This window comes from Chionomys nivalis, chromosome 21 (genome assembly GCF_950005125.1).
Source record: "Chionomys nivalis chromosome 21, mChiNiv1.1, whole genome shotgun sequence".
Taxonomy (NCBI): Eukaryota; Metazoa; Chordata; class Mammalia; order Rodentia; family Cricetidae; genus Chionomys; species Chionomys nivalis.
Window position 1 is genome coordinate 24,562,097 of NC_080106.1, and position 23,350 is coordinate 24,585,446.

Genomic DNA, 23,350 nt, shown 5'->3' on the forward strand with positions numbered 1-23,350 from the left:
GAATTATTCTTGTCACTGGTGTTGCTACTAGGCATTATGGAGTTTGTGCTGGTAGCTGAGGGGTTTAGATGATGAAGTTAAAGTGTATCAGGCTAACTCTAAGAATTCTGTTAACTCTGAATGTATTTCCACATTTGAGCTCCATTTTCTTCTTTTCCTTCAGCGTAACACTTTAGAGCTTGAAGTTCTCAGTATGATGGAGCAAGTATATGTATGAACCTAAGCATGCTGTTTCCTTCCCCGTAGTCCATTTCCTCACCGAGATCTCAATATGACGGAACATATATATATATGAAGCTAGGCATGCCATTTCCTTTCCCGTAGCCCATTTCCTCACCTAGAAAATGAAGTCTGCAGTGTCTAACATACTTTCTGTTCAGATTGCCGACAAGATATCTGTTGTACAGCTAGGCATATGGTACTTATTAAGTGCTGCTAAAGCTCATTATGATTTGTCCCATATCAGTCACTGTGTTCACATGTCATGACATGATTTCTGGGCTTCATGGTGAGCTGTAAAGTTTTTTATATTTAAGCAAATAAGCCATGGGCCCAGAAAGGTCATGGACAAAGAGTACTCAGACCACATAGGGTCTTTCAGTTTTGACTTCCTTTTCTTTGGTGTTCTTGCAATGTCTTGATTAGTGTTCTTTCTCTAAAGCCTAGTGATCTCCCACATGACGTACTCACCAAGGAGATGCCCACCAAGGCTTCTTACTCAGTGCCTAAGTGATGTGGGGTTCCCTTCAGTGTGCTATGAATACCATTGGTTAATAAAGAAGCTGTTTTGGGCCTATAGACTTGGCAGAATAGAGCTAGGCAGAAAAACTAAACTGAATGCTGGAAGAGAGAGTAGGTGGAGTCAATGAGAAGTCATGTAGCTGCCATAGGAGAGAGATGCTGGACACCAGAGAGAACCTTACCAGTAGGCCACAACCACATGGTGCTACACACATTAAAAGAAATGGGTTAATTTGAGATATGAGAGCTAGTTAGGAATATGCTAGAGTCATTGGTCAAGTAGTGTTGCAATTAATATAGTTTCAGTGTGATTATTTTGTATCTGTGTGGCCGGGAATGAATGAGCAGTCTCCGCCAACAACCATAGTAGAAGGAGCTCATCCATTTCCCTTCCTGAGACCCAAGTCTCCTTGCTTGTAGCATAAAAAGGTTCAGAGTAAATGGGTTCTCTATCCCCTTGTCATGGTTAATAGGTTCCGGAATAGCCTTAAATATAGAGTATGTATCCTGTGCACTTTAGAGCAAGGCAAGTGTGGCATTTAAAGGGTACAAAATTTAAGCAGGTACATAGTTTGGTGACCACTCAAACGTAGTCTAGGTATTTGAGCAAACATTTCAAGCTCCTTTTCTCACTCTATGCCCAGTCTTTCTTCAAAGGGTGGAAGTGTATGTAGAAGAAGTAAGCACTTAGTGTCCCCAGAACTTTCCCTACTTTTAACCACCAGAGTTCTGCACTATGATAATTTTAATAAAAATTGGCTGGTACTTGGAATAACTCCACTTGAAAAGATGTTCTTGAGAAAGATTGCTGTTCATTTGGTTATACATTTTAGGCTTCTAGGGAAAGCAGTAGGGATATGAACTTGTAGGAAATAGAAGTGCCATGAAAGGGAGAAGATGAAGTTACTGCCACAGTCAATGGACTCGCCAAGGAACTCATTTCCAATGATATGGTCATTATTTAAACAAGTGTCTCTCCCACAAAAACAAAGCAGACCAATGGAATTTTCACACTTACTTCTTTGGTTTAATTGTCTATTTGTTTCAAAATGAAAGCTAATTAAAAGATTATTTTCATATGCTTTAATCACACTACGACTAACTGTTGGAAAATTTGCAATTAATTGATGCAACAGTTGACATAAGAATGCATATTTTTAAAAATAACATCACTATTTGAATACACAGAGTGAATCAATTAGTCCTTCATTTGTTCCGAGTTACTGCAAATACTTACTGGTGTGTTTAATGTTTAATTATCATTGAAGTATGTCTGGTAATGGTGCTAGCAGCAGCATTTTGGATTAAATATGGCCGATAGGGGTAAAGAGGGTTTGGGAGAGAGATATCAGCCTTCCAACACCTGGGTTTGGGCAGTCCCACCCTCTGCTGAGCACATGCATGGTGAATGCTGTTGCTCTTAAGGTGTCCTCACCTGTCCCTTTACTAGAATGACTGCAAGCTGCTGTCTGTTGTAGTGGGGTAGACCCACCAAGGCAGTCTGAGTCTGGAGGCCTCTATCGGAGTGTAGGGGATTTTTAGGAGCTATGGAAGAAGGTGTGGGAGTCACTAGAAGTTCATAGGTTGGACATAGTCTGGCAATACTTTACATCCACAGGAGATGTGCTCCAAGACCCTCAGTGGATGCCTAACATGTGAACACTACCAAATTGCACATACACTATATTATTACATACACGCAAACACACACACACACACACACACACACACATGTTCTGTGCAGTTTTGTCTATAATTAACCCCAAGAACTTTCGCCTTTTTTATATTTAAAAGGAGCCCTTTCCTACTTCTCTTGAGGGCATCTGAATTGCTAAGCATCTCTACTCTTTTTTTTTTATTTTTTTTCCTTTTTATTTATTTTTATTCTTTTTTAATTAAAATTTCCACCTGCTCCCCGTTTCCCATTTCCCTCCCCTCCTCCCAAATATTGCCCCCTCCCCCCACTCCCCTCCCCCTATCCCCACTCCTCTTCTCCTCCCCCCACACCATTCCCCCTCCCTCTCGATACTGAAGAGCAGTCCAAATTCTCTGCCCTGCGGGAAGACGAAGGTCTTCTATCTACGTCCAGGAAGGTGAGCGTCTAAACAGGCTAAGCTCCCACAAAGCCAGTTCATGTATTAGAATCGAAACCTAGTGCCATTGTCCTTGGCTTCTCATCTGCCTTCATTGTCCGCCATGCTCAGAGAGTCCAGAATCAACCCATGCTTATTCAGTCCCAGACCAGCTGGCCTTGGTGGGCTCCCAATAAATCAGTTCCACTGTCACAGTGGGTGGGTGCATCCCTCGTGGTCCTGATTTCCTTGCTCATGTTCTGGTACCTTGGGCAACTAAGGAGAGGGAACCTAAAATGACCCTATCCTATACTGATGAATATCTTGCATATCACCTTAGAACCTTCATCTGGCGATGGATCGAGGTAGAGACAGAGTCTCAATTTGGAGCAACGGTCTGAGCTCTTAAGGTCCAAATGAGGAGCAGAAGGAGGGAGAACATGAGCAAGGAAAGCATCTCTACTCTTAAGCCTTGGTGCTATTGCCAAGTACCAAGTATGACAGTGACTTGAACTCAAGCACTTTGAGAAGAACCAGTACAGCTATTGAGTGGTGAGGACTGGCTGGAAGAACAGCTTATGCAGGATAGAGTGTGAGTTCATCATCTTACTGAGTACCCCCTTGATTTCTCTCTTCACCCTCCTTCTTTCCCCTCTTCTGTGGTGCTGGGGATCAAACTGTAAGCTAGGCAAGGGACCTACCACCACCACCACCACCAAGCTCCAGCCCTAACCTTCATTATGCTAGTTAGAATGATATATAACATAAAAGTCATATACATTTTTCATGGAATTTTTCATTTGGTATTTTTAGATCATTATTGATAAGTGAACCTGTGGAAAGTGAAAGTAACAACATGATAAGTAGAGGGAGGGGACATTGTCTCCAGATCCTGGGGATAAGCATTCCAGAAAGAGGGATGTCACTGGAGCTGTAGGCAGGTGCATTGAAGTTCGGTGGGAGCACTTTTCCCATAACAACAGAGCTGGAAAGGAAGTCCTACCTGGCAGTAAGGTTTCAGAAGGCTCAGGCATCAACAGGCTCATTGGCAGGCAATGGCCATGGCTTTAGTTCACAGCTGGGAAAAAAAGGGATCCACTCAAACCAGTGGTGACATGCTCCTTCCTAGGAGCTTCCTTAGGGTCTTCAGACATGAGTCACATCACAACTGTAGGTCAGATTTCCCGCAGAACAGTGGGAAACACATCACAAGGCTGCACACTTCCATCCTCTAGGGCTGTGCCCATGGACAATAAAAAGGCTTTCATATCTGGGCTTTGTACTGAGTCATGTGCATTCCTGTCCTTATTTACTTCTCATAGTCACCCTTGCATGGATGTAAGCCCCATTGGAAAGCTAAGGAAATGAGCGCGGAGAGGCTAATGTTAAAGATACTGAGGCATCAGAGCATAATGGAGTTATAGGAAGCAGAGGGGAATAGAACTGGGATGCTGAGGCGAGACTGAGTTAATCTCAATTCCATTGACCCACAGAACATGGATGTCCTTTTTTTTTTAGAGAAAGCTGGCAGAGAGCAAGGAAAGGTTTGTCAGCAAAGAATAAGAAAGACATGAATGAGTGACATATAAAACCATCTCTGCTATCATGCTTTCCTTTTGACTTATAGGAGAAAATCAAGTCCCACAAGGCATTCTCTTTTAATATGGAGAAAAATATGACAAATAGTAGAGTGGAATATCTGTCCTCTCTCTCTCCCTCTCCCGCCACGTCATAAACACTTGCAAGTGACTGAAGCAATGTTCGAGCTCAAGTCTTTCTGACTCCAAATTCCCTCATCTTGCAATGTTGGGTGAGTATTTCTGTGAGTGTACTGTGTGTGCAAACAGAAAGCAGCAGTTCTCTTGGGGCACCGTGCCATGTTGGAGGCTCCCTCTGCCTTATCAATCAAGACAGAAGATTCAGGGAAGCAAACATAGCTTTCATGGGGCCTGGGATGATGTCTTCTTTTCTTAACAAAACTATCGAGAATTTTTCAACTCAGAAATCTAAAAACATCAAGATCCAAGACTCTGCTAATGGCAGTGAGACACATTCTGGGTAGTCTTCCTGCAGATGTGCTGTATGGACAGAGGTGAAGTTCCCAGTGGGTGAGGGTGGTATGATGCCAGGGAAGCTGGGCATGACAAGGCCATGCATTTCTAAAGCCTGCACTGGCAACGAAGACTGAAAGTCTGCCTCTTAGACTTGTCTGCCTATTTTGCATAACACAAGTCAAGTTGTATAACACAATTCCCCTTCTTTTGGGTAAGCCCTGCCTGTTCTCCTTTAACAGGCAGCTCCTTTAACAGGCATCTTGGAGTCCTGTGAGAAAAATGAACAAAGACCAACAGAGGTGTGGCTCAATGGGTTGGAGGTAGCTAAAGGCATCAGGACCCAAGGAGGTGTGACTGAGGATGGAGACAAGCTTCTGGTCTTGTCCTTTCTGTGGAGGAAATGAGGGGAACATTAGAATCTCAGGAACTGTCTTAGGTACTTTTCTATTGCTGTGATAAAGCACCAGGACCAAGACAACTTATAAAAGAAAGCTTTTATTTAGGACTTACATCTTCAGGGGGTTAGAGTCCTTGACAATCATGGCATGGAGCTTGACAGCAGACTGATAGGCGTGGTGTTGGACTAGTAGCTGAGAGATTACATCTTGATTGATAAACATAAAGAAAAGAGAATCACTGGGAATCCTATGGGTCTTTTGAAACCCCAAAACTATCCCCCAGTGACACACCTCCTCCCACAAGGCCACACCTCCAATTCTTCCCAAATGGTTCCACCTACTGGGACCAAAGATTTCTATATACCCGCCTATGGGGGACATTCTCATTCAAATTACCACAACAGGATTCCTGTGAGCCAGGATCTGGAGAACAGGAATGAGCTCTGTGGATTTAAAGACCAGAGAGAATTTTTTTAGCATGGGAAATGTAGGAAATAGGGGAGGACAAAGTAGAGCTGATGAGAAGGGAAGAGCATGAAATTCTCTATACACATTGGAGCCTGGATGCCTTCTTATGGAAAGTAAGCAGGTTCATAAGAAGTGAGCAAAAAATAATAATTATATTTCTGATATGATAATTTGAATGTGTTTGTGGTGTGGCAAGTACACAAGGTAATGAGACAGAGTGGCTTTTCCTATAGGAGCCATGTAAATTGGTGTGGATATACACACATATCTATTCTCTCTCTCTCTCTCTCTCTCTCTCTCTCTCTCTCTCTCTCTCTGTCACACACACACACACATACATATTTACTTATAGATTCCTTTCTTTTTTTACAAAGACATACATACTTTTATATTAACACGATGATATGTAATAAAAATGGATAAACCAAGTTCTTGAGGGAGTTGGGATGAGGTATAGGATCAGTAAGAACGTGTTGAGTAACTCCAGAAATAGCCCTGGGGCTCCCAGAGGCCAGAGCCAGGAGGAAAACAAAAGATAGCTTCTCAATCCATAGTGGACTTGCGACCCAGCCAAGCAGGAAATCAATTTCCCCTGATACAAAAGATGAAATGGCACCTTTCTGGATTTACCAAAGGAGTCCCTATGGGAATGTTTTAGGTGTTCAGTAAGTTGTTTCTCATGGGGGACCCATGACATGGACTATGGGGATTCTATTAAAATCCTTTTCCTGGCAGAATTATCAAGAGCATCAGAGCTAAGCAACTCAGGCCAGGCTTAAGATTTTCTGCCAACTGGCTTGCTCACAGGAAAAAAAAATAGATAAAAATGATGGCTTTTGTTCTTGTCAGGTATCAAGCCTCATATGAACAATGATTATTTTGAAATCTCCAAGCCCAGCATCTCTTGTGTATAGAATAGAACTGGCATTCTCTGGACCGGGGCAGAGGCAGGGAATTGGTCTCTAAGGGAGCCTCAGGGACACCTCCAGGAATCTCAAGGCTCTGGCGAAGGTAGTATGAAAAACTGCTGAGCCAAATGAGTGATAGGCAGCATGTCCCTCTGGTGTGGGACAATTGTCTATATTCTGTCAATCATGTTTTAAATAAATGCTGATTGGCCAGTAGCCAGGCAGTAAGTATAGGCGGGACAAACAGACAGGAAGTAGAGACAGGTTAATGAGAACAGGAGAATTCTGGGAAGGAGGAAGCCCATTCCTCCCCAGACCTGTCTAGTATATGACTAACATATACTAGAATAATGGACTAATATAAATTATAAGAGTTAAGAAGAAGCCTGAGCTAATGGACCAATCAGTTTATAACTTATGTAGACCTCTGTGTGATTTTCTTGGGGACCTAATGACTGTGGGAACTGGACAGAAACCCCAACAAGCAGGCCCTCATGTTACATCCCTCAAGCAGGCTCTATAAATATTGTTCTTCATGGTAGATGAGGAAGGTTGGGAGATGGCTTCCATAGAGACATGTTGGTAGATGTGCAAGTGATTTCTAAATACTGGAAATCAAGAAAGTATTAAATTCCCTGGGCTCACCAAATCTCTAGTTTCAGGCCTCAGGGGGTCTTGCCTGGGAGAATTCAAAGCTCTGAGCTTGAAACCCAAGGGCCACATCCCTCACAGAGGTCCTGGCAAGAAGTACTTCCCCAGTGACAAAAATCCTCCAGGATCTTAGGTTGCTCTGGATCTTTTAAACTGTTTCTTGCTCTGTCTTTAAGATGTCATTCCGAAATGTGATATCTATGTGTGTTTGTCTAGTGTCTCTTGGGGAAGACATGTGGATAATTGCTTTGAGTAGGCATCCACCTATGAGACCTCTTTCTCCCTAGGCTGTCTTTCCTCACCTGAAATGGTTTCATAGTAGAAATAGACAATGTCTCTGGCAACAATGACAAAGCACTTGGCTCAGAGAAGCAAGTTACTGGTTGATGCTCGGGATGTGCAGGGTTTCTCCTGGGGAATGTAGTGACCTGTGCCTGAAGTAGCTATGTACCAGCTCCATCCCAGGCACAGAGATGGGTGGTGGGAGGTTCCCACAGGGAGAAAGAAGGTAGATACTCTTAGACATTTCCTACCAGGTGAGGTGCCTGATGTATAGAAAAGTAGACACACACATGTATAGTTTTCTGTTGTAAAGCAGGGTCCAGTGGATTTGATTTGAGCCAGCAGGTGCACTGGGGTGGTCTGTTCCCCATTCTCCTCTGAGCTGCTCTGCGTAACAGATGCTCAACTACACAGATGCCATCACTGGGTTCTTTGGTTGCTGCTTTCAAATCAGTCCAGGCAATAGGGGAACTACAAGATTTTAGACAGGAGTCAGAGAGTGCATTTATTCACCCATTTCTTCATTATTAAAAACAAATGCTGGCAAAGTAAGGGGAAAAAACTCAGATTCCTTAGATATATAGTTAAAGTAACTCTCTTAATTTGCATACTTCATAATTTAGTGAAAGATTATTGCCACATAGGTACTGTGTCAGAGCAGCCTTGGTTGATTTTATGTTTCTGAAATTATCTTTATCACAGAGTGGGGTCAGTACATGCTGTGGGAACTTCTTCAGCCAATAGCCTTTAAGATACCAGCCCAGTTGGGCATGGTCTCTTATACTATAAATGCAACCATAAAGCTTGTTTACCCTCTCTCTTGGCTGCTGGATTCTGTTCTTGTTCTCCATTCATGCAAAGGTCTGTGATCTGTAAGTCTAGCCCTAAATAAAGAACCCTTTATTATACTCAATTCTGAGCGAGTGTGGGACTATTTTATTCACATTCTCTTACATTTGGCACCCAAAGTGGGTGATGTGGGATTCCCTTCTGTATGCTGTGAATACCATTGGTTAATAAAGAAGCTGCTTTGGGCCTATTGCAACACAGAATAGGGCAAAGCAGGAATTGCAAGCAGATAGAGGAGGAGAGAATAGAGGGGTTCAGGGAGAATCCATGTAGCTGCTGAGGGAGACAGATGTCAGAACTTTACCCATTAAGCCACAGTCACATGGTGATACACAGATTAATAGAAATGGATTAATTTAAGATATAAGAGTTAGCCAGGAATATACCTAATTAAAACCAAGAAGTGTTTTAATTAATACTTTTAATTTAATTAAGTTTCTGTGTGATTATTTTGGATCTGGGTAGCTACGAAACAAATGAGCAGCCTGCTACTACAATGAGTATATATATCATATATATACATATCCTAACCCCCTCTTTCTTAGAATGTATCTTTGTTGGAGTATCCTTTGACTGAAAACCATTGCTCCTTTGGAGAAAACATGCTCTTCTCTTTTGTTTCCTCCTAGTTTCTGGTAACTTCCCAGCCTCAGATATGTTGGTCCTAAAGATGACAGAGTTACCAAGGCCTAGACTGTTCTTTTATTCCATTAGTGAGCTTTGCTTACACTCCTCCGCACTACATTTTTAAGAAGAAGCTCTCTTTGAATCCCTCAAATTTTAGGCACATTACTTCTCTTTTTTTGGTACCCACAGTCCTTCAAGAAGGAATGTCTTAATTCCCTAAATAGAAAAACAGCTTTCTTGAAGGACGAGTCTTAAAGAAAAGGGATCTCTTAGAGGTGGGTCAACTTGGAGTCAGGCATTACTTGGAACACAATGAAGAGGATTTTAGTTATGTTTCCCAAGAGTTTCAGAGGAAGGGATACCCCTTCCAAGATAAGACAGGCTTGCAGAAAACATTTGGAAGCATTATTCCCATGTTCCTGTGAACAGGGAAAGAACTCTATTATTAGACTCACATACAAAAGGTATCACTATGACCCACAACCCAGTATCTCTTCTTGTCAAAGACCTACATTAAAATCTAAGCAGCAACTTGGACTGGATGGTGAAGAAAGTTCTGTAAACATTGGAAGATATGTCTGAAAGCCTAGGGAGAGAAGGGAGGACTCTGACTGTTGTTGGGAGCTGAGGTTGTGTTAAGTAGTCAAGCCATGCAAACTGGGTGTGATGGTTAGTCTTGGGCATCAACTTGACTACATTTGGAACGAATTAAAATCCAAAGAACTGGGTGAATTTGTAAGGGAATTCTCTTGGTTAGATTATTTGAGATGGAAGACCCACTCTAAATTTGGATTATCTGAGGTCAAAAGACACACCCTAGATCTGGTTCACACCTTCTGGGGGCAGTCCACATAAAAGAAACCAGAAGAAGGGAGCCCGTGATTTCTGTTTGCTTGTTTTCACTCTCACTGGAAAATTCAAGCTATCTTGAGACATTTCTTCACTGTGTTAGAACCTTCTTCTTTCTGATTTCAGCATGGATCGAAAACCGGCAGCTCTCTAGGACCTTCTCAGGACTCTAGTGCCATATTGGGACTGCTGAGACATCCAGCCTCATGGATCATCAGATCCTTGCCTTTCCATCAGGAGGCAACCATTGTTTTATGTGTATGCGTGCACATGTGTATGTAACTAAGACACCATATGTTTTGAGTCCCTGAAATCCTAATTAGAAGCTATACAACCTTTCATAACCTAGGGTTCCTCAGCCATTGACAGGATCATAATAGAATTTGCTGCAGAGGGCTTTAGTGAGATCGAAACAAGTCATACACAGGCTTAGCACAATCTCTTTTCTATACTAGGCATTTATTAAATAGTGGTTATTGTTATTGTTAACAAGCAAGAGAGATGTGTGGTTGATCAGGCAGCCTAGGGAAGGACAAGCCAGCAGTACAATTTTATGATGTGGTGTGAAGGGTAAATCTTGTGAACTGATTAGATTGAGTAGTATCTTTGGGTATGCCTGTGAAATCAAGGGATGAAGACCCAGGCTGGATGTGGGCAGCCTAGTCCCATAGGATAGGACCTGGGTAGAACATGAGGGTAAAATCCAGCCAACCCATCTCTCTTCATCCTGGTCACTGTAGGGTGAGTTGTTCTCCTCCACCATGCCGTCCATGCCCTGAGAGAATGCAACCTCTGAATCTGCACGCTTGAGAACTCTGTCCTCCCTTCACGTTCGTTTTCTCAGGTATGGGGTTACACAGTAGTGACCAATTCACAGAGACTGAAAGTCTTAGACTTGAAGATTATGGAGGCTAGAGCTGAGTGGACACACACGTGAAGCAATACTGGGTTGTGGACAAAACTGAAACCTTGGATGTGAGCTGAATAATAGTGTCTTTTTTTCTGTCCACAGAAACATGAGAATAATGCTCTCAGATGTCCTTCTCAAACCTGACTGGTCTTGTATGGAGTTTCCCTATTTCTGTTGGAAAACACAAGTGAGATCCCGTAGATTGTGTTGTGAGTACAGGGACCTTGATCATGGGCTCAGGACTTGAACTCCAACCTCTTGATTGTCTAAGGTTGGCTCATTTTTCTCCGCTCAAACCCATTCCCTTGATTTTCTCACCTCACAAGAGGTGATAGCTCTCACAGGCTTGTTAATGTCATTTTGTGGGATGTCTGAGAAAAGAGTGCCCATAAATCACAATGAATTCATTCTTGGGAGAGAAGTAACAAAGGCTGATTTCGCTCTGGTGTGGAAACATCCCCAGAGTCACATAACTTGTGGGAGGTGGAAACAGTATTAATTAAGATGCTGTATTTTCTGGCCTCCAACTTTGTATGTCCTCCTGTTTATCACACTCCTTCAGCCATTTCTTCATTGAAATTGAGAACTGCACTTCCAGAGCAGCTTGCTTCACACACTCTTACTTCTTTGCTTTAAGAAACCCTGTTTTTGTGGCTAGCTCAGATATTGCTGCTTGTTAAAAAAAAATGCCAAGGGACAAGAAAACAGGGCCTGAAATGTTTTATCTGGAAAAACAAACTCACATGCAGACAAACAAGGGGACAATTAGTTTTTGTTTGGGCTGAAGCCAGAGGGGTATTTGTGTCATGGAAGTCGAAGTCTATAGAATTTAATAGGATTATTGTAGGGCAAGAAAATCCATCTGTAGTATGGTAGGCAATAAGCAATAAAAAACAAGAGGAGCAAAACATACCTATACACATTTTTGTGCATACCAAAAGAATACTAATTAAAAATTAAATAATATATGTTTACATCCATATTTATTGATGTGCTATTCTGAGCAGAGAAAGTCAGCTTCGATGTGTAGCAATAGATGAAATGACAAAGCAAATGTACTCCATATACCCAAAGTAATATTATGAAGCCATAAAGAAAAATGAAATCACAAATTAGAAGGTAAAATGGATAAATATGGAAATTATTATACTAATTGAAGTGACCTAGACCCAGAAAGACAAATACCTCTTATTCACATGTGAATCTTAGATTTTAATTTTTATATAGAATATAGATGTGGGTGTGGGTGTAGGTTATAAACTAGAAAGGCAATGATGAAAGGAGAAAATGGAGTCTTAAGGAAGGGGAGAGGGAATGAGGGCATTAGACCGCATCTGCCCTGAAAGAGGGGAGTGGCTGCTAGAAAAAGCAAAGGTACAAGTTGGGGGAGGAAGAGTAGCAAAAAGAGAGCAACAAAAGCAAAGCATGTATGAAAATATGATAATAAAATCCATTAATTTGCATGCTAATTAAAAATAAGAAAAATTTACAAGCCAAACAGAATAAATAAAATCCTATAAAAATGCAATGTAGGAATATCCTGTTAGTTGAAATTGCACTACCATTCCCAAAGACGATTGCATCCTTCACGAATCACCGTTAACTCTGACCCACGCTTTGTATTAGACACTCCACTTTCATGTTCTCATTTAATCCTCAGGCTACAAAGTGCATATTGTTAGTTATAGTAAATTTCTTTTTCATGTCAGGCGGTGGTGGCAAATGCCTTTAATCCCAGCACTCAGGGGGCAGAACCATGTGGATCTCTGTGAGTTCGAGGCCAGCCTGGTCTATAGAGCAAGTTCCAGTATAAGCACCAAAGCTACAGATAAACCCTGTCTCGAAAAACATACAAATATTTTGGTCATATTCTTCCCCCTCCCTCAACACTTCCTAGATTTCTTCCCTTCCCCATACACATAACAGCACATTCTTCCCCCCCCCCTCATAATTAAAACCAAAAACAGCAAAACAAAGCAAAACATGGTGTCCATTTTGTGTTGCCCAACTGTTCCTGAGCATATGGCCCGCCCTGAACTATGACTGGTCCACTCATTCACTCTTTTGAAGAATATTAATATTTCATCTCCCAGAAGCTAACAACTGTAAAGAACTTCTTGATGAGGGGTGTGACTTTGTGCCCACTTCTCTTTATCTGTGCTGCGATTTTGTCTGGTTTGAGTTTGTTCAAGTCTTGTGTATGCTATCTCGGTCTCAGTGAGTTCCTCTGGGCTTCAGCCCCAGCATATCTGGAAAATGCTATTTCTTTGGAGTTACCAACCTCTGCTGGCTCTTAATTTTTTTTTCTGCCCATTCTCCCATAAGGATCTCAGAGCCTTGAATGGGAGGGCTTTAATGAAGACAACCCATTTACCTCTGAGTCTTTCGCTTTCTTCATGTTTTCAATTGTGGGTCTCTGTGCTAACTACCATCTATTGCAAGAAGAAACTTTTCTGTTGAGGATTCAGTGCTGCAGTAATACACGGTTATAGAAATATGTATTTAGTGGCTGTTTCATTGCTATGATCACTTTGTAGAAGAATTGTAGTAGGTTTTCCTATATGGCCTACAGGTCATGACCTATCTAGTGTCAGACTCTAGGCCCCATTAATGAGGTCATGTTTGTGCGTCATCTCATGGAATGGGCTTTAAATGCAATTAAAATTAGGTGTATTTTTTAGACAGGTCTCTATTGTAGCTCCAAGTGTTTGTAGCTGGATAAAATTGATGATCACTTTTCTACTTAGATGGTGAAGGTATTAGGGTGAAATAACTTATGAAAAACTGAAAAGTGTAACATGAATGTGGAATTTGAGCCTCAGTCTGAGCCATTGTTCTCATTTCTGCCTCCTGTGTTGTCTCTTAGCAGTCAGAAAGGCCTCAAAAACCTAGCTGATGGATAGAAACTGGATATCTAAGCAGTGCAAAGGCCTAAGTCAAAGTCTGTGATTGGTTCTGGTCCAAAATCAAATGCATTGACTGCACAATTCTCCTGAGACAGTAAGGCAGTATAATTCTAATGGAAATAAGCCTGCTGTTGCCTTTGAAGTTAAAAATCCTATCTCCTGACACATGGCTTTCCTTAGGTAACAAATGTGCATATTTTAATTCTCATCTCTGCTTCTGATATCCAATAAAAGCTGGTCTCAATACAAACATGCTGATCTACTGACCAATTTGATTGATTGATTAATTCATCTATTTGGGGCTGTGTGGCTATGAGCTTCCAACTCTTGTTGGGAACTGATTTTTAAACTCTGTAGGTTAAAAAGCAAAATCTATCAGCTCCCTTATAGGAGATGGTGATGAGACACAACTTATTAAAGAGAAGCTGAAAATTTATCACCTTCCAATAGCTCAAGGCTAGTGTGTGTGTGTGTGTGTGTATGTGTATTCTTGTTCAATATCATATTTATTTGTCTTTTATTGAGGGAGGGAAACCTATAATTCTTATGTCCAGTTTTTATAACAAACAAAAAGCTTACATAGAAGGACATGGTGGACATGAAAACTTTTTTCTACTTGAAGAAGCACTTTCTCTAAACCTTGGCTATGATAACTTTATTCTTAATCTAATTTCTTTTTTCTTTTCTTTTTTTTTTCCAGGAGAAGAATAATCAAGGTCTTGCAGTGTCACCCAAGGTCACCTAGAGTGATGATTTTCCTGCCTTTGCTTCCAGAGTCCTGGGATTACAGGTGTGTTTCTGGAACCTTTCGCTTATAATCTTTTTTTTTTTTCTGACAGAAGATTCCATTGTTTGTGTAGTCATTTTGGATTTTTGCAAAGTATTTTCTCTGTCATAAATACTCATAGGTTATTTACTAAAATTTATCATTTAATGCATTTCACAAGCTAATTAAACTTGCACACAAATTTTACCCTCTGGCCATGGAAGCATTTACCTTGTCTGGATTGGTCAGGACCTTATCTTGCAGGGCACATGCACCCGAAAACTGGGTATTGAGAAAACAGAGCTTGTGAGGCTTAGGGCTGGGTACATGGGAACGACTGGGACTATTCCATTTCCTGTTGTGACAATGATGGGCTCTTAGTGGGGCATGGGATCTTAAGAATAGTCAGGGAGAATAATCCTTGAGATAAATCTGGAGAAGGATCAGGACAAATATGCTGGGTCCCATTTTCCCAGGCACATAGGGAGAGAGTCATAAAAGCTGGAGGAGGAAGGCGGCTCTATAGATGGATGCAGCCGTACCCACATTGGGAGCACGATGCTCTTCTTTTATGAGACTCCATGAATTTCTTCCTTTTTAAACAACTCCTTACCATTTATCACCAAGATCTTTCAGTGATACAGGTAAGTTTATTGTCTCCATTTTGCACTGAGTCGAGGCTCAGCAAGGTTGTAGTTGAAGATTATAAAATGATAATTGTCACAGCAGGCTCAGAGTCAGAACCAAGTGATCAGTCACCGGCCCCCTCAGTGCCCGACACCCAGGAGGAGTCGGAGATCTTTCTGTTTTCCCATTATTCCCTTGACTTACTTTATAATCATACTTGCTTGTTTTTAATGTTTTCTAATTATAAAATTAATCCATACTCATTGCGGATATTACAGAGAAGCATAAAGAAGACGATAAATTTACTCACAATCTTACCACCTAGAGGAAATAAGTGTTGAAGTGGTGTGCTATTTTCTCTCCAGGCATCGGGAGCCTAAATGTTCACTGAACTCATCTGTTTTCTTAATGAATAGATAAAATTGGCTCAACCCCTTTTCCTTACTCTCATCAGTTCAATGTCACGGAACCAAGTGCAAACCCGGTCTTGTACTAGATGTGAGATTGTGGTCAGTTATGTAAGTTCCTTGAGTCCTTTGTTGATCCATCTTTTGGAGTTCATAATCTTCAGGAAGTTTATATGAGCACCTAACCAATCAGCAAATAATTTGGAAAATACTGAGTATGACCCTAAAGGAGTACAAATACTAATGACTTATGAATTTGCTCCCTTTTCCAGTCACAAGACATCTTAAAAATGCCTATATGGAATCACAAAATATAAAAGAGATACATAAATGATTTTTTTTAACCCTAAAGCCACCTCCAACCTATAAGCAGCCTCAGACAGAACCTGGGCCACAGAAGATTTATTCTGTGTGTTATTGTATGTTTTCTTACCTCCCTGTTGATATTCTGAATAAATAAACTTATGGCTTGAAACAAGAAGGATTAATTCAATTCTGGTGAGCAAACTTCAGTTTTGGTGGCATGAAATAAGAGATGAGATAAAATTCAAAGTATCCGCAAAGTTGGTTTCTTCTAATGTTCCTGAGGAGAATTCATTCCTTATTTCTTTTAGCTTCTAGTAGCTGCTGGAATTCCCTGTTTTTAGTTGCCCCACTCTGGAATCTGTTTCTGTCTTCACCGGACCTTCTCTCATCTGTCATGAAATATTCTTTTGCCTCTCTCCCATAAAGAACCTTGTGGTGACATCTCTGATATTGTGATAATCAAAAATACTCTTATTTCAAGCTCCTTAATTTGTTCACGTCTTTAATATCCTTTTTGCTAATAAAACAATGTTCATAGTTTTTTTTATTAATACCTGAGTATGTTTGGGATCATTATTTAGTTGGCTATAGAAGAGAACAGGGCCTGGGACATGAATGTTGCCTGGGATTCTGGATTGCAAACTGGATGCATAGTGCTGAGATGAAATTGGAGTTACCGATAAAGTCTGTTGATCATGCTGAGTTGGATATATCTGTGATATCTGAGAATAATAACTGTCTCTCAATTTGTAAATATAAGTCTGGCATCCAAAAGAAAGCTCAGATCTAGAGACACATTTTGGGAATCAACAAAGTGGGGTGCAAATAATATACTCCATGAGGATGGTTGCTCAGGAAAGAATATAAAGAAAAGTAGAGAAGTGTTTGGAGCTAAACCTTGAAGGACTTAGAGGGGAATGATGAAATAAAGAGAACTGTCAGGGAGAATCAGGGGCAAGCAAGCATACGAAGTTATTACCTTGGATTCTACTTGCCTCGGGCTATTTCCGCATACTCTTGTAATGATGCTCTCGGCCACCTCAGGCCATCACCTGCATCCCAAAAATTAACATAGCAACTCAGGACCCTCACCTAAATGGAGCTATGTGTAGGTACCATTAAATTTCTCTGCTTGAAATAAACATCAACGACTCCCCTTTCTTTGAGAGTTTCTATTCAGATGTATCCTAGGATATACATAGGTACAGAAGTAAGGAGGTAAAGATAGCCTAGACTTGTTTGGGGGTGCATGCGTAGTAAGATAAATGGTCTCCTCTTACTTTTAAGAAAAAAAAAACCTGTCATTTACCTTGGATACATCGTTAAAATCAGATGCATCATAAGAAGGAATAAGAGCAGTAGAAAAAGAGCTAGGTGACTTAAACTTGTCAGTCATTCTAGAGAACCGCTGGCCTCCTACTCTGCTGCACCATCACTTTGCTTCTGAATAAAGTCTCCTTATCACTGTGTAATGTTTGCTTCTTTCAGTTCTTTGAATAAGATACAAAAGAATCAAGAAACACCTAGTTCAACACTGATCACCACTAACAAATTCAGAGAGGTAGAAAGGTTTGTGGCAGAAAGCGAAAGCGGAGGTGATTTCAAGAAGGCAATGGTTCAGTTTTTTTTTTTTTCTCAAAAGTCTGAAGGCTCAATTAAGTTGAGAACTGCAATTGTTCATGAACTTTGCCACATAGACACCAGTGGCAAGAATCTCTAAAACCAACACAAACCCATCAGAGTTTGATGATCCATGGGAAGCAAGAAGGTGGTTTGGTTCTATGCCATCTAGTATCCAGGGTTGGTTCAAACTTCGGGAGTCCGACCCCGAGTAGTTTATTTTAGGCATATTTAAGCACAGTGCAGTTTGGTGAAAACTTACCTGGTGGTAATAACTCAATGCAACCCTGTATGCACAATAAAACTCAAGATATGGCTACATCAAAACTCTTCATTAAGTACATGTGACGTTTTCCATGAAGATGGGTTCTACATATTGACCATATACGACACCTTCCGTAAAGATAGGCTCTATAACTGGCAAACTCATGATCAGGGTCTGGGGAGGATCTTGTGTGGTCTTGGCCAAACAGATAGTGCAAAGGAAACTAGGATAGAAGCTAAATTTGCCCCAAGCTTTCTGGATGGATAACAGGTTATGATTCCTTCCCTTTGAAGGAAAAAAAAAACCCTGTATGTTTAACATTCCTGCTTCCCACAGTGCTTATCTGTGAGCACAAGAACCTTCATGCCTCCCACAAACCCCTATGGCAGGGCTGGAGAGAAGCCAGGTTAGACAGGGAGCAGGCAAAGTGTGGATGAGTGGAAAGAAAACACAAGACAAGAGGGGTAAATTCCTCCGTGTTCGTGTTAGTGTTTTCTCTTTGCACATTCCACTTTTACACTGGCCTTTCTGATCACACACTAACTGGTATTTTTTCAGGGAAGAGATCCTGGCTCCTGGAGTCTCCCCTTTAAAAGTCCTCATCACCCCATGTCTTCCTACTATTCAGTTACGGTTTGAATGTGAAGTGGCTGATGCTAAAGTCCGAGCCTCCTGTTGGTGCTGTTGGGAGATGGTGACCAGCCAGGGAAGGCGCAGCGTGTTTAGGCAGAAAGCAGGGGCTAAGAAGACCTAGGTTTTCTTTATAGATCCTCACTTTCCTCTTTTCTGTTGTTATTCCACCCAGATACCTGGCAAGGGAGGCGGGACTTAGCTGGAGGAAGTAGGCCACTGGAGGTATATCCAAAAGGATATCCCATCCCTAGCTTCTTCCTGCTTCCTGTCTGACATGAGGTGACAACCTCCTCTGCCCCACGCTCCCACTGCCAAGCAAACATGTCTGAAGCTTCTGAAGCTGTGACTGATCTGACCTTTAAGTCGGTCTCTCATATAACTGGTCGCTGTGACAAGTTACTAATAAGGAAACCCTAATCAACGATGACGGAAACATTCATATTGTGATAATTTTGTTTACTACATTCTTTGCCCCTTGGAAATGGGATCCAGTTTATTTTCTGATTATTGGTTTTCCAGAACGCAGCCCCAAACTGGCACATAGTAGGCACATGAATGGCTTTTGTGAACAGCCCAATGATCGGATGAATGCTTCAGTTCTAAGAAGGGTGGAATACTTTCTATCATGCTCACCCAGGCTTTGGTATCATTTGTGCAGAGCTTTGAATCCAGAGCCTTCTGTTTCTTAGTAACATGCCTTTGGTAAATGTAGATTATCTGACTAACTCTGGGCATCCTGGTTTTCACAGCTACACCGTGGGATGATTGCTTTGATCTATCTATCTATCTATCTATCTATCTATCTATCTATCTATCTATCTATCTATCTATCATCTATCTATCTATCTATCTATATTTTTTTATTTTTTTATTGAAAAAAAAATTTTCCGCCTCCTCCCTGCCTCCCATTTCTCTCCCCCTCCTCCCGCCACTCTCCCCCTCCCCCCACTCCTCTTCTCCTCCTTCTCCAGTCCTAAGAGCAGTCAGGGTTCCCTGCCCTGTGGAAAGTCCAAGGTCCTCCCTGCTCCATCCAGGTTTAGGAAGGTGCTTTGATCTATATAATACCATCTACCTGGCTGAGTCTGATGCATTTTGCCCTCAATGCAATTCCACCTTGTCAAGAGCTGACAATCAAACACACAAAGCAGGTGATGCATATGAATTTTGTAAATGTATCACTGTAGGATGGAAAACGGAAAGAGAACGTGTGTGGCAGTGGAGAGTGTTACCACGTAGTGGGTGCTTAATGAGGAACTTAGTGCTTGTGTTGGGTTTAATTCTGCCCTTTGCACACTTGCTTGAACTCTTGTAGCCAGTGAGGCAGGATTTTCTAATTAGAGAAGACGGTCTAGTGAAAGCCTGTACCTGTCCACGCTGATGAGGGTTCAACACAGCTGAGCAGAGAAGCAAGGACTTGGTGGACCTCGTTTTCCTTCGTGAGGGCCTCACTTTCCCCTTTCCTGTTGCCATTCCAGCTGAATACTCACAAAAAAAGCCAAAACATTTCTTTTTTTTTCTGAATTGAACCCACACCTCTGAGATCACATGGCGAGATGGATTGCTTGCTGGCAATCTCTAGTAATTTCAGTTTATTGGTCTGGGCCCCTGTAATTAAACAGTCATGTTCATTAGCACTTCTGCTTGTATGCCTTCCCTTTTCATGTTAGAGTCGAAGCTCAAAGTAATTATTTATATGATTTCTCAATTTGTTTTGGTTTCTGTTTTCCCAAAGTGATACTTTTGCAAAATTCATACACAGCACTTGTTTTGCATGTCTGATTGTCAGCTCTTGACAAGGAAGAAATAACTGCAAGAGCAAAATCATCAGATGGAGTCTGTGTTCTGGATGTTAGGTAATTGTAAGAATGTGCTCCTTCTGAAGAATTTGCAAAGGGATTTCCAAACTTCATGTACACTTGGTTTGTGTGTGTGTGTGTGTGTGTTATAAATCTGGGAGCATATAAAATTATTGTTGAACAATGATTTAACTTGGTTTGAGCATCATAATGAGAAGATAGTTTTCTTTCTAGTATTATGCAAGAACAGCAGAGTCTTCATCAAGAGGCAAGTGGGGAGTCAGGGCTCTCAGTTTGGGACCCCCTTTTCCCTTCCAGTAGATCCTTTTTAGGATTGATGGGGAGAATTCCTTCCTAGGGCATTTGTGGAACATATCTAAGCAGCTGTCACTCAAGATAAGGCAAACTGTGGTTCTTGTCTCTGGAACATTTATTACCCTTTCCCATTCATGGTAGACAAAAGTCAAAGCGATCAGTGCATCAGTAAAAGACATCCCAGACACAAGAGCAGCAGGAGGAGAGCACAGTGCCACACTGGTGACATTTATAACAAAGGATGCTGATGGACAGATGTGTTAATGCTAAGGAAGTAGAGATGAAGAGGAAAAATGAAAACAAAGAAAGGGAGGAAAGGACCATTGGCAATGTTTTCAGTGGCAGTTTCTCTTTGTAACTGTAGCGACCTGAAAGCCTTGATATCTGTTTTTTTCTTTCCAGCCCCTATCTTACAGATATAAAGGTAGAGACTCAGGGAACATCAAGTGACTCAGTGATAAAACCAGGAGCATTCATTATATTATAGACAGGTCTTAAATGCCATCTGTCTCCCCAAAGCCTGTGCACCTTCTGATATTGCTTTTAGTTGCTTGTAACAGCAATTAACATGCTACTTGGGAGACAAAATTATTGACCAGCAACTCCAGATTTACTGACCTATCAGTATATGCTGAATTTTCAGTTACATGGCTGCAGAATGCTCAGTGAAATGTGAGGTGAGTATGGACTTGGAACCAGGATGATATAGTCAGAAACCTGCAGGATGACAATGCAGCTAGTACAAATGTAGGCACCACTGTGACATCACCGCAAAAAGGAAGAAAAGGAGAATCAGAATCATGCATGGAAAGCGGGTGTGAGTTGGGATATTATGAATGATGGATGCTGGTTCAGGGGCAGCCTGAGAGAGTGGAGCTGCATCAGCCGCCATGAGTCCCACGTCCTGTTCTCAGAAGAATCCCAGGTGTGTCCAGCAGAATACGTGAAACCCAGATAGGAAGCACTGAGCCACGGGTTCAGAGCAGCAGGGTCATCAGTGACACAGAAAAGAAGGAGTGTGGGCTTTGAAATGAGAAAAAAATTAAAAATAGATAAAAACCCTTTGGTGTGCAGATATTAGCCCTACTGCTTAGCTGTGTGTGGCTATGAGCCGGCGACCTTTAGCTTCCTGGAGCTCAAGTTCATCTTCTGTCAAACGGAACAGAGCAGTAGGACTTTCTGGTGGGCACAAAGAAGAGTCTGTAAGTTCGTATCTGCAGAAAGGCCAGAGCAACCCTTGACACACTGGCTTGAGGAACACTCCAGAAATATTTGAGGAAAGACGAAAAGGAAAAGAATTCAAGTGAGGAAATCACAAGAGTCTTCAAGGAGTAAAGAATCTTTGAAAGTAACAGGGTTTCCTGGTTTTTATGTGAACAGACTCTAGAGGTGTGTCCAGGACGAGGCAGGCAGAAGTTCCTGGGTACTTTGTGACATTCTGGGAGGCTATGGAAAGGAGCCTATGAATCTAACCATGGTCAATGATCCAGTTAGAAGTAATTACCCACCGTGGCCCAGTCTTCGCCTGCTGGGGGCCTGCCTTGTTCCCACCTCCAAGCGAGAGAACCATCCGACACCATCAGTTTGGGAGAGGCTGAATGACTTGTGCAGATTGTGCCGAGTCATGTTGGGTCATGTTTAGTCATGTGTGAGAATGAGCGGCCTAGCCCTATTGGACTTCCAGCTTTTGCAACCTGTTTTGAAACCGGGACATTTAGGATGAGGCCCTCAGAACAAAGTTGTACTGCCAAGACTCACTGGCCTGTTCCCACTCAGGGCGACTGACTGCCACATGGCGTTGAGCCTCCCAATGAAGATGTGTGTGTGGCTCACAGAGGCTGCGATTTTTGACATGTCACCTCCAGCATAAACATTTCAAATTCCACAGCTCGCTGTGGAGAGGATTTGGAAGAGGGAGATGAAAGTTATCATTTATTTAGGGGGCTTTATCAGCAGAGGGCTTCTCCAGCTTTTAATAAATGAAATGTGTCGTGCACACGGCAGGATCATTGAGGCATGAGAGACCATGTCTGCCTATGAAGGGCTTTAAATAATTTACATCCTGGAAGGGTATTTTATGACAGTACTTATAATCTTCTTATTTGTTCAAAATCAACATTTACAGCTGACGTCTTTGAACTGATGCGGCAGGTGAACTTATTTCTTTATTAAGTGACAGGAATCAAGCTTGCTCCAGAAAGGGAGGTTTCACTGGAATTGATTCCTTTTTGGATATCAATATTTTAGTCTCCAAAAACAGCCAATAAATAATAGAGGTTAGCTATTAAATTTTCATTTTAATTAATATATTAGTAGAAGGAACTCTTTTAATTTGAAAGGGCACGAGAGTGAGCTTTGGGATTTTACAGGGGTGCCCTTCTTAGGTACCTCCATCTCTGATTACCAATTGGCCCCCCTGTATAGGCCTGAAATTTGTTAGTGGGAGCTGTAGTCAGTACAAGAGGCTCTTCCAGGTAATATTACCTTGGAGAGCCCAAACAAAGAAACCTGCTAGACCGGAGTGTCTGCAAAATAGGATGAGGACATCTTGCTTCTACTAGCTCGTTGATGTTGATGTTTGGGGCATGCAGGGAAATGCATCATGTTCCCCAGGAGTCCAAAGGACTGTCTGGGTACCACCATGAAGCACTTAAGAGGTAATCACTGCTAGTGTGTTCCTTTGAGGAGCAGCCTGGCTCAAGAGAAAGAGTTCGATCACTGGTGCTCCTCAACACTGGTGTCGGGGGAGAAATTTGTCTCCTCCTGGAGCTTCTCTTTTTTTGCTCTGGAATAGATTAATGATGTTTTCCCCATAAGTTTGTCCTGACAAATATGCAGTTTCCATAAGCAGCACTGTAGCCATTTAGAAAGATGTTCTAAATATCCTAAACTAAGAGGCC